This window comes from Dromiciops gliroides, chromosome 3 (genome assembly GCF_019393635.1).
Source record: "Dromiciops gliroides isolate mDroGli1 chromosome 3, mDroGli1.pri, whole genome shotgun sequence".
Classification (NCBI taxonomy): domain Eukaryota; kingdom Metazoa; phylum Chordata; class Mammalia; order Microbiotheria; family Microbiotheriidae; genus Dromiciops; species Dromiciops gliroides.
The window spans coordinates 145,615,153-145,632,618 of record NC_057863.1 but is presented as its reverse complement, the minus strand read 5'-3'; the positions used below and the strand labels follow the sequence as shown (position 1 = coordinate 145,632,618).

At 34.4% G+C, this 17,466-nt stretch overlaps 1 non-coding gene across 1 annotated transcript; it reads left to right on the top strand.

Moving 5' to 3' along the window:
• Positions 1-3,464: 3,464 nt before the first annotated feature.
• On the top strand, positions 3,465-3,571 carry LOC122752048. The gene has a single exon (XR_006355853.1). It is a non-coding gene; the product is annotated as a U6 spliceosomal RNA (small nuclear RNA).
• The last annotated feature ends 13,895 nt before the right edge of the window (positions 3,572-17,466 follow it).

The window sequence follows — 17,466 nt, the reverse complement described above, 5'->3', positions numbered from 1 at the left end:
AAAAAAATAAAGATTATAACTACCATTACAGCTATGACTACTTTCCACATGTAAAAGCAATAAACACCTATACTTTTGTTTACCTAGAAGAGAGTTTTAAAAAAAATCCACTTATGAGATGGAATATTTGTAATATAGTTGTACTAAATTCAATTAAAATTAAATTAGATTAGAATTTGGAACTCCAGTACTTTAATTAAATCCAGGTATTTGCATATTTACTTAAGATTTATTTTTAATTACACATGATAATTTTTAATTATTTAAGCAAGATTTAGATTTCTCTCTTGCTATTCCTTATAGGATGTGATACTTTAGATGATATTTAAAATTCTCAAAATGGCAGGTATGAATAATTTTCTCCTAATCAGAAATATTGATGAATTAAGGTCTATGACAGAGAAAGGGAAGCTGTATAGTATATGTTTTAAGTCATAGATCAAAAATGTATTGCAGATAGCAATGCACACACCAACCATATATCATTTGAAAAAATGATTTACTTTTGTTCATGGGCAAGAAGGGTTCTGTGATGGGAAATACAACAAAAAGACACACTATAACAAGAAAGATTTAGATATAGAATAATATCCTGACCAGAGTAAAGAAAAAATGCATGTTGAAATTAAGAAAGACAATATTTTTTTAAAAAATTAATGTAATCCACCTTAACTAAGAACATTCATCTTTTTTCCGGGGGTGTTATAAACAAAATGAACAGATATATAATGGAAAGAACTCTGGTGGAATTGAATGAGCCATTTCAGGGAATGAGGAAAAGCCATTTATATTAATGGAGAAGTTTCCTTGTTATATCATTTATGAGGAAGCTGAAGCCAGCCAGTGACAGGGGAGGCAAGAGACATCTAGCTAGTAGTTAGAAGTTTAAGAGACAAGTCAGGAACTGGAACAGAATTCTGAGAAAGTTTGTGTCAAATTGTGGAGAACCAGAGTGCCTGAGACAGGACCATAAGCTGCAGAGCCACTCTAAATGGAAGCAAGCCAGGAATTCAAAATAGGCTATGAAAAAATATGGACCTATAATAAAAGCAGCTTACTTGAAGTGCTCTGGGACCTGCAAAATTGGGCCACTCAAACAATTGGGTTTTTGCGTTTTATTTCTATGAATCTGTTGTGAAAACTGTGACTTGAACTGAATCATAGTTTTTCCTACTCCTTAAATGCCACATTTTTGTTATCCTTAGTTGATTTTATAGAAGAAAGTAAATATCTTTAGAAGAAAGTGAAAATGAAAAAAAAAATCAAATATTTCAATAAATATCCTGAGTAGTCAACTTATACAGAGTATTAATTTTTGAAAAGCTTGCAGGATAGGATTTTGAGTTTGTAAGTCCAGAAGTCATTGAATCATGGTGACTCAGATAATACATTTCTAAAATAGAAATGAAGTGAAACAAAACAAAACAAAACTGAATACCCATACCTGACTATCATTTCTGGTTAATGGAAAGTTCCCTAGGGCATGACTACTATTTATATATATATATATATATATATATATATATATATATATATATATATATATGTGTGTGTGTGTGTGTGTGTGTGTGTGTGTGTGTGTGTGTGTGTGTGTGTGTAAAAAATAATTAACTATAACTAATCTCATCTGGAAAATTATAGAACTGGCCTTTTTTGAAAAATTATGATTATATGAAAAATTATAAGTTTAGAACTATTGTAATTTGACCGTAAATCCCTTCATGGTTGCCATTCAAATGTAGAAATATTTTGACTTACTATGGCTAATTTGGGGGGACTAATCTGACTGGAGGACTAATCTGTGGCCTCTTGACTCACTGGCTTACTGACTGCTATTAATTTAATATGGGCCGGGGCAGCTAGGTGGCGCAGTGGATAAAGCACCGGCCCTGGAGTCAGGAATACCTGAGTTCAAATCCGGCCTCCAACACTTAACACTTACTAGCTGTGTGACCCTGGGCAAGTCACTTAACCCCAATTGCCTCACTAAAAAAACCAAATTAATATGGGCTGTTTATAAAGTTCTTCCACAGTGCTCTGCTCCCAAAATTGATAAGCAAAAGATTAAGAAGCCTCTTCCATTTTAACAGCAGATACAATTTAAAATTAAGCATATAAGGAAATAAAATGCACAACTTGACTGCGTTCTGGTGTGTTTCTTTCCACCTGCTGTGCCTGGAACTTTTTTTAGACTCCTCCTGTGTACCAAGGGACCTTCTTCTAGCATTCCCCTCACTGAAAAGGCCCCCCTGCTCCGTATTGGCCTCTGTCCCTTCTTGCTCTTAGCTTTTTCTCCTTCCCCTGTTTCTTAGTGCTCCAGCCTCTCTGATCTCTTAATCTTCACTTTCTCCAACCTGTACCCTGTGCTGACTGCTTCTGTGCTCTCTGTGGCTTCTTGTTCTGTCTGTCTGCTTCGTCAGTCCACCCCGCCTCCCCAATACTCTCTTACCTCTCTTTCTCCAACCTTTCTCCAACCTGTACCCTGTGCTGCCAGCTTCTGTGCTCTCTGCTCCCTCCTAGGCCTCTGGCGCCCCCTTTCTGTGTAACTCTCCTGTATATATATATATATATATATATATATATCTTCCTTCTAACCAATCAAACCTCTGGGCTCCCTCTGCCCCCACACACACCAAGCTAATCTGCCAGCCACACTAGGGCTGTGGCTGGGGGCAGGGGATGTTCCAGCATCCCATGCATACCACATCCAGGGCTCCAGGGTCCCCTGCCCCCTGCTGTGTGCTCAGGGTCCTCTGCACGGGCTATACCAGAGGCTGGCCTGGACGAGCCTGGGATCTCTGGGATAGATCCTCTCAAGGTGGAGGGAGCTGGGGCTTTTTCCCCAAGCCATCTGACCTGGAGTCTTGTACAGCCCACAGGGCTTTTTTGGCTCAGCTGAAGCAGAGGGGGAGGGGCACCAGCCCCTCTCACACAGAGAAGAAAAACTTGAGGGATATGTTAGGGCTGTGATAATGAAGGAACAAAAGAATATGAAAGTTAACATGATTACATTTAGTAAACATTTATTAAGCACATGCGTAGTACAATGTCCTATATTGAGCTGGAAATAAAAGCTGAAATCAATAAAGCTGCCTTCAGGATTTAAACAGAAGCCAGAATATAAAACAAGTACACATATAATTATACTATCTGGTAATAATTAAGATTAAAAGAAAATAGTATGAAAAATTGGAACATGAAACATTGAATGCAAAAAATATTAATCACTTATTACATACCAATTATTATACCAAGGCCCAGAGATACAAAAACAAAACTGGGACAGTTCTTATCCTCATGCAGCTTATATTATTGGTCCTGGAGTGGTGGCCAAAGAGGTACTTTGCTTTGACACGTCACAGGGATGGAGAGTGGGGACATTGAGGAGTTAATTGATCCTTTCCATACCAAGATGCTACTTTTGACTAGATAGTAGGGAAGGCTGTAATGAAAGATATAATCCTGTGCTCGCTTCAGCAGCACATATACTAAAATTGGAACGATACAGAGAAGATTAGCATGGCCCCTGCGCAAGGATGACACTCAAATTCGTGAAGCGTTCCATATTTTAAAAAATTAAAAAAAAAATAAAAAAGAAAGATATAATCCTAATCTGAAACTTCAAACTAAGGAAGGATTTCAAGAGGTTTGTTAGATGGCATCATGTCAAAAGGGAAAGATCAAGAAAGAGCAATAAAATATTCAAGGAAATCAAATTTGACTGAGATTCCCCATCAGTGGTATTATGGGAAATATTAGTTAATACTGGAAGTATAAATGAGTGACAGACCATAAAGAACCTTGGATTCAGGAACAAAGAAAAATATAAAGGTCAGGAAATTGTATTTTAGTCAGGAAGCCAACGGGTAGTCATTGAACGTTTTGGAGAAGTAAGGGGCTGAAATTCTAGCTATACTATCTAAAATCTAATAAGTGGTCGCCAATAAATTATAAGCTTTAGCAAGAGCATTAGGATCAGAGAGAAAGGTAAAAATCTAACTATTTCTAAGAGACCCCATCATCCCACCAGCCATGGCTTTGATAGACAGTACTCATGAGTAAACGCCACTTCCTGACGCCAAGGAAAGCCGCATGGCTTTCCCTCAGATGCCATCCAATCATTACAGAGCATAGAAGTGATGTGATCAAGTAAAATATTAGTTAAATTATTCGAGTTTCTTTGGAAAGGATGGATTAGAGAAGGGAGGGCTCGAAGGCAGGGAGAACTGTTTTACAAATGTCCATGAATGAAGCTATTAGAGCTTTAAGTAAAGTGTTTATAGTGGGTATAGAAAAGAGGGCACAGATGAGAAAGGCATCCTAAAAGTAGAAAGGACAGGACAGGACAGGACAATTGGTTCTATGAAGAGGGTGAGGGAACAGAAGAAATAAAAAATAACTAGCACCAAGAATTACCTACAAGAAATAAAGTTTATTTAAAATGACTTTGGTCTCAATCCTATTGCCCAAATAACCATGGATTTAAATAAAATATCAGTTTTTACTATATTTTAATATTGAGGTAGTTGATAGAGATAAACAAAAGGACTGAGTAATATGAGAAGAGAGATCATGATCATGGAATCAAGACCTACAAGTTCTGTATAGTTTATAATATTTATAAATATAAACTTTTATGAATGGAAGGATTCAGGTTTTTGTTTGTTTTTCAGGACTTTTGTCTTCCTTCTCCCTTAATTTTTAAGAGTTTCAGGAAAGAGATAAACTGTGATTTTATGGGTTAGATAGGTGGGAGTTGTGTTCCTTCTCCACATTTTTCCCTGGAGCGAGGGGGTGGTAGTGATTGTAATGAAGTAGGGGAGATACACTTTGTAGTCTTAAGTGTTTAGTGATGACTAAAATATCAATTAAACTTCTGTTCCCTTAGTCTATACACAGAAGAGAGAAGTGGCAATAGATGTATTATAAATAAGAAAACTTAAGGTTTCTGAGCTGAATTAGTATTTCAGAGTACTTTGAATTCAGTTCATTATGTCCCTAGCTTAATGACTATTCAGTTAAATTTATCTAGGGACAAAACTTCTGCAATTAGTTTCCTAATGTCTTCAAACATTTTCATCAAAATTCTCACAGGTCCCTGATTTTCACAGTTGCAACAATAAAACAGGACAACAAAAAATATGACTCAAGCATTGCTCAGATATCAAGGTTACAGTGAGAGGTGAAAAATCCTTTATACATATTAATTATGGAAAGAAATGTGAATGCTTGGCCTTCATTAATTATAATAATAACTATTCAGTACATCTTGTAACTATAGAAACACAAATATGACATTTCTTGGAGCATATTCTTTTCAAATAAACTAGGCTACCATACCTATGAATGCTGAACAAGTTTTTAAGACAGTAGATAAAATAGATCTAATCTTAAAAGCATTTTTAAAAAAAAATGCATCTAGATTTCCAGTAGATAAATAGTCCTTTAGCACTTGAAGAGTTTTATAGTTTTCATCAGCTATTAGTATGGAGACTCATTGGTGTTTTCAGGATTCTCTGACCTCTAATAAGGTTCCTGAATTTTAACACAAATATGGAAGCGAGAAATGATAAATAGGATGAATATTAACAGCAGATATATAGATCTAGATCTGTCTAGATCTGTAAACTTATCTCACATCAATCTCATTTTATCTTCATGACAATTCTTCAAGGTAGGTATTACAATTATCATGATTCCCTTTTAATATATGAGAAAACTGAGGCTAGGAATAGTTAAATGACTCCCAATAGTTACACAGGTAACAAACATGAAAGGTGGCATTTGAATACAGGACTCACTCATTCCACTATATTACTTATTGCTTCTCTGATAAAGTTTCCATGGTCTTTTTGAAAGATATTTATTGCAATCATTACCTTTTGGATTCCCAAAACTTAAACTGAAGGGCTACAAAATATTGGATATCATCTTTCCCAGTGAGTTATCTAGAGTGTATCATAGAAATAGAATGAAATGTATTTGGAAAACCCCAGGACTACCGTGATCCACTTTGTTGCCTTGCTGGAACTTCACCAGAACTGTATTTCAAAGTACCTGATTTTGTTGTAGCATTAGCATTACATGTAATAAAGTGACAAGAGCAGTGGACTTATAGTCAGAGTTCTGGTAAGAGAATTGAGAGGAAAAATATAACTGTGAGAGAAGCTAAGTGATTTTTTTTTCCCCCAAGGACCTCCCACTGCTACTTATCATATGGGGTCCTTGGGGGGGGGGGGTGGAAATCACTTAGTTTTTCTCACTTCAGTTTTCTCTTCTTTAAAGTGACTAAGTTTACATCAGACTTTAATAGTTCTAGATCTATGGTCCTATAAAATCAAACAGATTTAGGGAAAATAATCTTAGAGTGTTCAATGATTCTTTACTCCATTCCATCTGTATATCTAAGTAGTTGTCAGTTCAGTTTTACCACCATAAAAACTGTCCTATCCCTTCCCTTCTTTCCCAATCTCAGTGATCACCCTTTCAAGCCTTCATAACCTAAAGCCTGAACTATTTTAATGGCCTTGTCTTTTATCTCTTTGCCTCTCATGTTTCCCCTCTATAAAACATGCTCTGCAAATATACTTAAATATTTTTTCTTAAGCAAATGTCTCACTACATTAATTCTTTGCTCAAAAATGTCTAATAGTTTGGTTTTTTTTCTTTTTTCTGGTGGGTAATGAAGGTTAAGTGACTTGCCCAAGGTCACACAGCTAGTAAGTATCAGGTGTCTGAGGCCAGGTTTGAACTCAGCTCCTCCTGAATCCAGTGCCTTTTCTTTATCCACTGCACCACCTAGCACCCACCTTTTTTTTTTCTTGCCATTATGACAAATTGTAAGTTCTTCTTGCTAGCATTTAAAGAACTACATAATTTAGCTCGTTTTTTAGGCCAGGCAGGCCTGAGTTAGACCACTGCTACAATTCAGGCTTGCAGTTTAAAATGAAATTTTCCACTATGGATCCTTAAATATAATAAAAAATAACTTGTTTAAGAGAGTAAAAATGATCAATTTAAAAGGATACAAGTTTACAGTGATATACTACTCAACTTCCCCTCAAGGTGAGTTTAACAAGCAGCTAGAACAGAGAGGTAGGAATAAAACTAATTTCTTGGTTAGGCCTTTATTGCCTTCTATAGAAAGGAAGCAAAATGGCTTCCCTACTTCCTTAAAGGATCAATTCATCCTACATATGCTATCTGTTGTTCTTACCAGATACTACAACTTACATTTCTATCCTGATTTTACATTATTTCTGTCTGTGCACTCTACTGTTCAATTAAACTTGACATTTCTTCTTTTACCTACATTCCTTTGACCAACTTGCATCCTCCTTCCTTCCTTGAATGTACTTTGTATTCAGAGACACCTTTCATGATCCTTATCTTCCTTTAAGATTCATCTCAGGTTCCACATCCTCTGTGAAGCTTTGCTTGATTTCACCAGTCATTGGTGTTCTGTCCTTTCTCAGATTACCTTAATTTACTTACCTATGTCAAGGCTGTGCTCCCAGGTTCAGAGTTTATTGTGAAATTTCCATTGTGAACATTAATACGTCAAAAAGAATCAGACCTTATAAATTGGGGCTTGATTTATTGTTTTCTTTATTATGCAGGCTTAAGAAAGTGTTGGAGAAAACATTAATCCTGGTGATTAAACTTAAAAATATGTTATGAGAGCTGGTCATTAACAATTTACCAGCACACCACTGTGTGTTATATACATGTTCTATCACTTGAGTACAATGTAAGCTTATAGTATTACATAGAAGCTCTCTATTTTTTCCTCCTTTTTAACCCAGGGGCTAGTCTAATATTGGCTTAACTATAATAGGCAATTAATAAATTCTGAAGTGAATCAAAGCAAATAATCATATTGTTGACTGTTGTATATAATTGTATTCTAAAAACTGATGAAATTGCATTACATGCATGAGAAACTAATCCCTCAGGGGCAATAACTTCTTCCCATTCTGCAGACTTTTTGAATTAGAGAATTTAGGAAGTAGGTAGTGGAGATCTGGATCTAAGGGACTGAATTTTTGAGTTAAGAATATAATCTTTGGGAAGACCAGGAGCAAGGGATGAAGCAAGGAAGGATTTTTTGTCTTAGAGAAAACAATATTTTAAGCAGGAAACCAAGATACAAGAAGAGATCTTGGGAAACATGAAAAGCAATCAACTATTGGCAACTTGGTGTGGGGGAAAAGGGGGAGTTTTGTATAGGCATGCACAGCACATTTAATTTGATTTTGAAGCCAAAGGATTTTATTTTTCCTTTTGCCTCAAACTAAAGTAACTAAACTAACTTTGATTTTTAATTCATTAAACTAAATAAACTAAAAGCAATTTCAACTTAATTTGGTTATTTAAAAATAAGTTTTACTGAGCCTACCTGGAATAACCTAGATATAAACTATGGGTGGGGACTTTGTCACAAAAACTAAGAAGTGGTTCACAGAACAAAGGTACCTAGCTACTAACTCAAGTCTGAGATGTGAATTATTACTCCATAGACTATTAACTTTTCTCCTGATTTAGTACCAGGTTTTTCTGAAAACCTGGGGCAGGATTTTACATATATGTGAGATTGAATGATTTCATCTTGAGATTAGAACCATTTAGAGCATGAAGCCACAAAGGTTCTTAAAAAACATAGCTTTGTCCTAATGCTTTGATCAAAATACTGTAGTTGAATACATTCAGCAATGATGCTGTATGTTTTCAGGTCACTGGGGGAAGCAGAAAGATTTATCATTCGTTTTCCTCAGAATTTTGAGAAATTGAACAAATTTTTAAACTGAGCTTTTATTGAATTCATTGACTTATGTATCATTAAATTTTATATTTCCATAGGAGCAGGTGATAAAATTACTGTTTTGATAGAAAAGACAGTGCAATATATTAAGATAAAAGATATCAGTTCCAAGAAAGTATATACCATAGAAGCAACTGTCATAAGTAGTACAACTACATTTATCTAGAAATATGAGGAAACAATGTTCTTGCCAAGTACCAGCTATTCATCTTTTCTCAGGTTGTTGGCAGCAAGGATGTGCAAATATCATTTAAATATCTATAGAATCTGTGTAGTTTTTGTATTGCCTGTACCCTAACCATAGGCATACAAAAAAGGCACACTATAGCTGGGCTATAGTAATTTTTGAAAATAATTTGTCAGCACACATTTCATTATAATATATTCTTTTGTTCTTTTACCTGTTCTCAATCAAAGAAAGATTTTCACATTTCTCTTTCTACTATTTTCATAATCCTTGCTACAAGTTTTATTAATATCCCTTTCACATCAATGAAGTAAGCTCTTCTCACCATGGGGAAGTCACTTTCTTTCTCTTTGCAATATTATATTTAAAACCTAACTCTTTCTAAATGGTTGAAAAGATATTATCACCTCTCTCAAGCCTCTCTATAATAAAATAAATACCACTTCAAAGAATCCATGTTAAAAAAATCAACAAATAAGTCAATAGATGTTTCTATAACCTTAATTAAAAGTAACATGTCTCTGAAATCTCTATAGGGCATTAGAATATAAGCCTACAGGAAACATAAATTAATCCTTGTCCTATGAATAAGCAGTTTTTCATAGTATGTTCTTCATAGAATCTAATGATTATGGTGGTGGTGGTGCTAATGATAATTCCAGTTTCTGGCATTGCTGATATTTATATATGGATGGATTTGTATATCTGTATCAACTGATGCTCTGACTGATCCTGGGAGATATGTATTTATACATACTAGAAATAATAATCTCATTTTAAATAAAAGAAACCTGAAGCACAGGACAATGTAATGACTTTCCCATAGGCATACATGGTATAAACTGCCAAAAATGGAATTTAACTCTTGTGTCTAGAGCCCGGGCCACCTAAAATAATAATAATAAAAATGTTTTCTAAGCTTACAATAGGAAAGAACAATTAGACAATAAATTTACTATTCTTTTATATATTTTTCTATTTTCAAATCCATCTTTCATTTCTTCAAGACCTTTTGTTTTGATTTGTGGTTTTCCCCACACAGAACTTTGTAATAAGTCTGAATTATAAAACTTATAAAAATCAAACATATTTATGAAATGCCATAATCTTTCATTTACTCTAAGCTTATGACTACTTTAATACCTTCAATAAAATAATTAGCTTAGGGGGTATTTTCAGTTATGTAGTCCTATTTTTCTTATTATACCTATAAAATTATTTTATTCCAGGAAAGTTTGGTGGTGGTGATGGCTATAGTGGGAGATACATTGCATTGGAATTTATTTCACTCTAAAGACTAAAATTAAATGGCAACACAGTTGCACAGACTGACAAGGGACAGAGTAGAGGACTTGAAAAACAAAGGAAGAAGAAAGAAATAACTAGATAACACATCGCCATAATGTCCAAGCCCATTCCCTGGGTTCCTATTTTAATTATTGCCATTGTCTGTGATTTATACTTCTGAAATTCAAAGTATAATATTTTATGGATCAGTTATCTAATTGGAGTTGACAAAAATTGCAATAGTTCAGATGGGATCCTATTATTGACTTCTCTGGAGATTTTCCTGGATGTTTAAGGCAATTGGGGTTAAGTGACTTGTCCAAAGTCACACAGCTAATAAGTGTCTGAGGTGAGATTTGAGTCTCCTAACTTCAGGGCCATTGTGTTATCAACTGTGCCACCTGGCATTGATTCTCAAAGAGCATTGGATTGCCCACTGAATACCCCTTTACTGTTTCTACATGGTCAGCTTAAGTTCTTTTCTGTTCATCCATCTCCCTGATACAATTCTTTGATACCTCTTTTCCAGATGAAAACTTCAATAACTGGTTTCATTGTGGTTATACTCACTATGTACTCATCTCTTACCCTTTGGTGATGTGAAAGTTTCTAGAGACTCTGTTATTCTATTACTCATTGTTATATAAATCAGGGAAAGAATACTGGTATTAAAAATATGGGCTTTTGTTTCAGAGAGGAGTTTGATGTCATTAGAAGCAAATCCCCAAAGAAAGAAAATCTACTCTCTCTCCTTGTTCCATGTGTGATCCAGGTCATTGTCTTTCTGCAGTGTCAGTCAAAAGTCTGATAGATAATAATTGTGAATAATACACAGTGAAATGCATGATTCTCTGTGAGTCAAAGACTTGGATCTGGAAAGTTTTATCATTTTATTGCTGAAGAAACTGAGGCCCAGAGATACTAAATGACAAACAGGAAATGGAAAAGCTGATATATAAATTATATTAAAAATTTTATGTTGGTGAAAGAATTGAAAAATTCACATGTAATGTGAATGTGAATGTCAGAGAGAGAGAGACATGGACTTGTTGATTGTTTCAAAGTGTTATGCTTGCAAAATTCAGAATACAATATTTTGTACATTCAAAATCTGAGTTAATAAAGAATGCTTTTATTACACAGTTGAGCAAATGTTCAGAGTCTTTCCTATTCTAGTAACTCACAGATTTAAAATAATGAATTAAGAAGACAGGTAACAATGTTGTCAGAAATATTAAAATGTTATGGACTTATAAAACCATAACTGCCATATTTGATGATATTATTTTTATTATTCTAGCTAAATGTTGTACACTGGGATGAGGAATGTGCAATAGCATGCTAGTTTAGTATAAAAAGTGCTGAATTTTTAGTTGTCTGAGAAATGAGTTCAAATTTCTGCCTCTTCACTTACTCCATAACTTTGATCAAGTTTATTAACTTCTCTAGGTCTCAGTTTCTTTATCTGTAACATGATAGTGATAAAGTATCTTTAAGCTCTAGTCTGCCATAAGTCTATTATTTTATGCTCTTATGATTGAAAATATGCAGAACTATATTTATATAATATGCATACAATATAGCTATGGTATTCTGAAATTGATATTTAATTCTTATTCCTCTCAGAGAAATTTCCTTATCTAACATATTTTAGTTCAAACTAATTGGCACTTAGGAATCAAATAAGTAGCTGAGTATTACAATAGGAATGTTTAAAATGAGTGAAAAATCTAAATAACAATTCTAAGTCACCTTAGTTATCAACAGAAACGGTGACAAAAATATGATTGTGGCAACAAAATACCTCTTCATGATTTAACTAATATACCTTTATATAACAAACTTACAAATAAATATATCAAGAACACACACATATACATAAAATAGTTAATATCAGGCAATTAATAATCCTTTAAGAAGTATGCACTATGTGTCAGGCATGATGCTACATTCTGGGAATAGGAATACAAATAAAAACAAAGACAAGGAGTTTATAACCTAATAAAGGAATATAACACACAAAAAGAATCTGAAAAAAGAGGTGATGGGGGAAGTACTAGGCCCAGGGACATGTTGGAGAGTTCCAGGGAAGTCCAAAATCAGTGTACCTGTTGAGAAATGGGGAGAAAAATCTGTGCTGAACCCCCTCTTTAAATAAAGGTCCTAGAGCCCATAGCTCAATATGTAAAAATAAGAAAAAATCAAAGGAACTGTTAATGTCATATTCCAGCAAGCTCACATAGAAAATGCTACCACATTCAAAATCCTACATGAAGATGGTCATTCCTAGTTTCTGATTATGTTAATAATTCTATAAATTGTGTAAGGAGGGGTTTCTGATTTCACCCTTTCCCTTTTTCTCAGCTATCAATACATTTTATCATTGTATAATAAAAATAATCTATATATGATTATCCATCTTAAAATGTAAATCATATTATACCTTAGCTAACAGGGTGGTATTATTTGACAGAAGTTTTCCTGTAAGACTGAATCCTTAGTTTCAGGAGGAAAATATGAGAATCTGTGACTTTAGGAAATAATACATCCTCTTCAGGAAAAGATTATTGTTATCTTGAAGGAATGAAAGGTATAGCTTATAAATGTCTATAAAATATATCTATAAATTAAGTTTTTAAAAAAATCTATGATTTAGGCTGGCTCCCTCATTTTACAAATGAGGAATGTGATATGCAGAGAACTGAAAAGACCTGTTCCAGATTCCGTAGCTTTTAAGTAGCAGAACTGGGAATTCAACTGAAGTTGTTAGGATTCCAAAGTCCAAAGCTCTTTCCATTTTGACATTTTATCCTTATCCTTCATGGAGGTGTGAGAGGCCAGTTAGAATTTGCTCTCATTGGCAGAGCTTAGATCAAAAGATAGGGAACTTGTTCCTTTTATCCCATTACCTGTCAATATATCCTTAACTTTTTTCCCATTTGAGAAAGTAAAATGGAGCCATTAGAAGGTATTGAATTGGAAATCGCACATTGAAAGTCCAATATAGAGGGCAGCTAGGTGGTGCAGTGGATAAAGCACAGGCACTGCATTCAGGAGGACCTGAGTTCAAATCCAGCTTCAAACACTTGACACTAGCTGTGTGCAATGGGCAATTCACTTAACCCTCATTGCCCTGCAAAAACCACAAACAAAAATGAAAGTCTAATATAACATACAATAATGTTTATTATATTTAAAAAATATTTTAGTTAAGCTATTTTAACATTCTTTAAAAAATGCTCTCTTACTCTACTCTCTTATTCTCATTCCCCACCCATTGAGAAAACAAGAAACATCAATCATACATATGAAGTCTTGCCAAACATATTTCCATATTAGCTGTGTTACATGAAAAAAGGCATTTTCTCTCACATGCAATATATATATGTGTATATATATATGTATGTATATATATATATATGTGTGTGTATATATATATATACACATATATATATACACATATATATACACACACACACAAAATATGTTGCTAAGGCCTATCACTATTGTTTATATCCTATATAAAATTAACTCCCTTCTCCCCTCTGAGAGTGAAACCACACTGGCTCATGTCCTCAATACCTCCACCTGGACTATTGCAATAGCCTGGTGATTGATGTCTCTGCCACAAGTCTGTATACTTAGTCCATCTTATTATGTTCAGTCATCAAAGTGATTTTCCTAAAACATATGTAAGATAATATTACTTCCCTCTCCATAAGCTTCACCACTTAGATCAAATATAAAATCTTAGACTTTTAATTCAAAGCCCTACATAACCTGCCTCATCACTTTTGATTATTCTTACACCTGTGGTAAAAATTATTGGAATTTAGCTGACTCATTTCGGAGAGGCCACACCTGGCCCACCCTGAAGTTACTTATGCTACTGAGGTCAGAAGGAGAACTCTTCATAGGCAGTTTTTGAAGGCCCTCCCCTTTCGGGGGAGCAAGATTGAATACTCCCTGAGGGGAGGTTGAGGCACTTCCTGAACACTAATTCTCTTTCTTCTGCCTTTCCAGAGCAAGTGCAGACATCACAGGTGTGATGAGTGAACACAAATTCCTTTGAATTAGCTTAATTGGAAATGATCTGGGGATTGCATAGAATTAGTTTAGAGTTAAGAGAATTTAATCTGTATTTCTTTTTCCCTATTTCCTTATCTTTGTTTTTTATTAATTTCAGCTTTGTTGTTTAATTAATTCCCAAGTAATAAAATCTGATCTTTTTGTGGAAAAGAAGCTGTAAGTCTCCTTTCTTATTGGCCTGAGAGAAACATCTAATAGGGCAGTTCAGAGGGGAGGGAGCTTTGAACCTAAAGGTCCCTCATTATTTCTGGGACCCCAATATTTTGGCGCGTCACCCAATTAAATTTCCATATATTAAATTTTGGCCCACACACACCTTATAACCCCCACACACACACACACCAAATACCCCCACATTAGCATGTAAATACAAATGCACTTAAACATGCACCCCCTCATACACACACACTTTGATCTAGTGATACTAGCCTACTTGCAGTTCCTCAAGATATCCCATTTCCTGATCGTGCATTCTTCAAATCTCATCTTCTATAGGGAGTCTTTCCCAATCCCTCTTAATTCTGATGGCTTCCCTCTGTTAATCTTAAATTCTAAGTGTGTAGGCTATAGGGTAGCTAGTGGCTTATTGCATAGAATGTCATGCCTGTAATCGGGAAGTTTCCTTTTCTTGAGTTCAAATTATATTTCACACACGGATTACCTGTGTCACCCTGGGCAATTCACATAACTGTTTTCCTCAGCTACTCTCTGTAAAATGAGCTGGAGGATGATATGATTCAGAAATGACCAAACAACAATTTTTTTCTTTATACAGATTGTTTATATATGGTTGTTTACATGTTTCATTGGCATATAGTAGGTGCTTAAATATTTATTTGCCTACTTACAAAAATTTGGGAGGATGTATATCTCATAGAGTCTGTGACTGAAATATTTTTGATTAAACATATTCTGAGTTGATGTGGGAATGTGGGTTGAGGGCAGGGAAACATGGAAGACAGGTATTTTGATTTTTTAACATGTACTCTTTTTTTCTTACAAGATACAAATGAAATAAATTGTTATATTCTGTTGAAAATAGTAAGCTCTAAAAATGATAAAATGGGTTCACTTAATATGCAGTGAGTGAGTTTCTTTTAACTAGTGATCTTCAAGCAAAGGCTAGGTGACAACTTTTTGAATATTTTACAAAAGGGAATTTTTGTTCAGGAGGAGATTAACCATAAAGATATCCAAGGTCCCTTGCTAATTTGAATTCTAAGATTTTCATCCACATACACAACTCTATCATACAAAGAACAACTGAAGGATCTGTCAGTTCTTGGTTTATAGAAGATAATCTTGATTACAGAGAGGGGAGGGTTGCTATTTTCATGTATGTGAAATTATGACTTCTGGAAGGGTCATTTCATGTATTTTTTTTTTGGTGAGGTAATTGGGGCTAAATGACTTGCCTAGGGTCACACAGCCAGTAATTGTTATGTGTCTGAGGCCAGATTTGAACTCAGGTCCTCCTGACTCCAGAGCCAGTGCTCTACCCACTGTGCCACCTAGCTGCCCCTATATCATGTATTTTTGCATGGATATAAAGAATATTATTTGGACATTTTGAGTAATTAATGGAAGTTCAAATATCTATTTAAAAAAATTTTATATAAGAAAACTACTTTTTTCATGTTAAGGTCTTCAACAAGATACATAAAGGCCATTTCTATTATTGTAGAGGGGAATGTAGTTCCAAGATCTCTTCAAACTCTGGAGGTTTTTTTTTTTTTTTCATTAGGTGGACAGATAATTAAATCTTTAAATTTAGGCCAAAAATATTAATTAAACTATAGACACTCTAAGTATCCAATTACCATTGAATCAAAATCCCAGTAGAATCATATCAATATTGCATATTTTCTCAATAAATGAAAACTGAATAAATGCAAAAAGAGCACCACAAAGAACATTGCTTCTAGGCACCAACATGCATTTCAGAAAAGGAAAGAAAAAAGGTAGTAAAATTCTATGAAGAACTGACAAAATAGTTAACATATAATGTCAACTGACATTTGGTAACTATAGTACTAAAGGAGAGCATGGGGCAGGATGGTAAGAATTATGTTGAAAACATATCCTTTATTTTTAAGAAACACAACATATTCGAGGCTCAAAAACTACTCAGAAGTCTCAAGACTGCATATGAGGAATACATTCTTCCATAAGATAGTCTTAAAGTGTTCAACATGATGAACAACACAGAAAAGATAGGGAATGACTAGTGGCCGATGTGAAAATCAAAGAAAATCAACTGTGTACAGGCTGACTGTCAAGTAGTTTTAGTAAAAGTTAACATCTAAATCACATTTGAGGAAAGGATAAAAACATCAAAATAACTGCTATATTTTTATAGGATCTATTCAAATGATCAAATAAATGCCTCTAAATGGGGAGGAGAGAAGGAGGCATGCAGAAAACACAAATGATACCTCCTCTGTTTGGTTTATTTAAAACCTCCATTTGTTACCTTTGATTCTAAATTTGATCTCAAGACCCTGGGTAAGCATTATTCTCCTCTGACAAGGAGATGTGAGTTAAATTTATTTGAATAATTATTTCTATTTGGTCCAGAATGCTTCATGATTTTATTGATTATTCTTCTAGGAAGAAGAGGTGATTGTGGAAATGAAAGAGAGAGAGAAAGAGAGAGAGAGATTTAAATTCAACAGCAAAACCAATGAAATTTAATTCATAATCATTTGCATTTGAATAGATGACTTTCAATATAAAAAATGCCCATAACAACTTATCAGTTTCTCCCTCTTTGTCCCCTTCAGCTTTCTTTGTTGAAAGTTATGCATAGACAATGGTGCAAATATGTCATTCTGTCATGTCAGCTACCATGGAAACAGATAATTCACTGAATTTGAGAACAATGTAGATGGAAATCTTCCTTATGCAAGAAGATATTGGTATTCTGGGATTGTACAAAATCTTGGTTAAACAGGTTGAGCATAATGCAAAACAGTCCTGTTGGATATGAATGAATATATGCAATTTCAAAGCAGAGATAACATTTTGTTTTTATCCACCCTGACTTTTGTCACAAAGTTAAATCTTTAAACCTCATCAGACT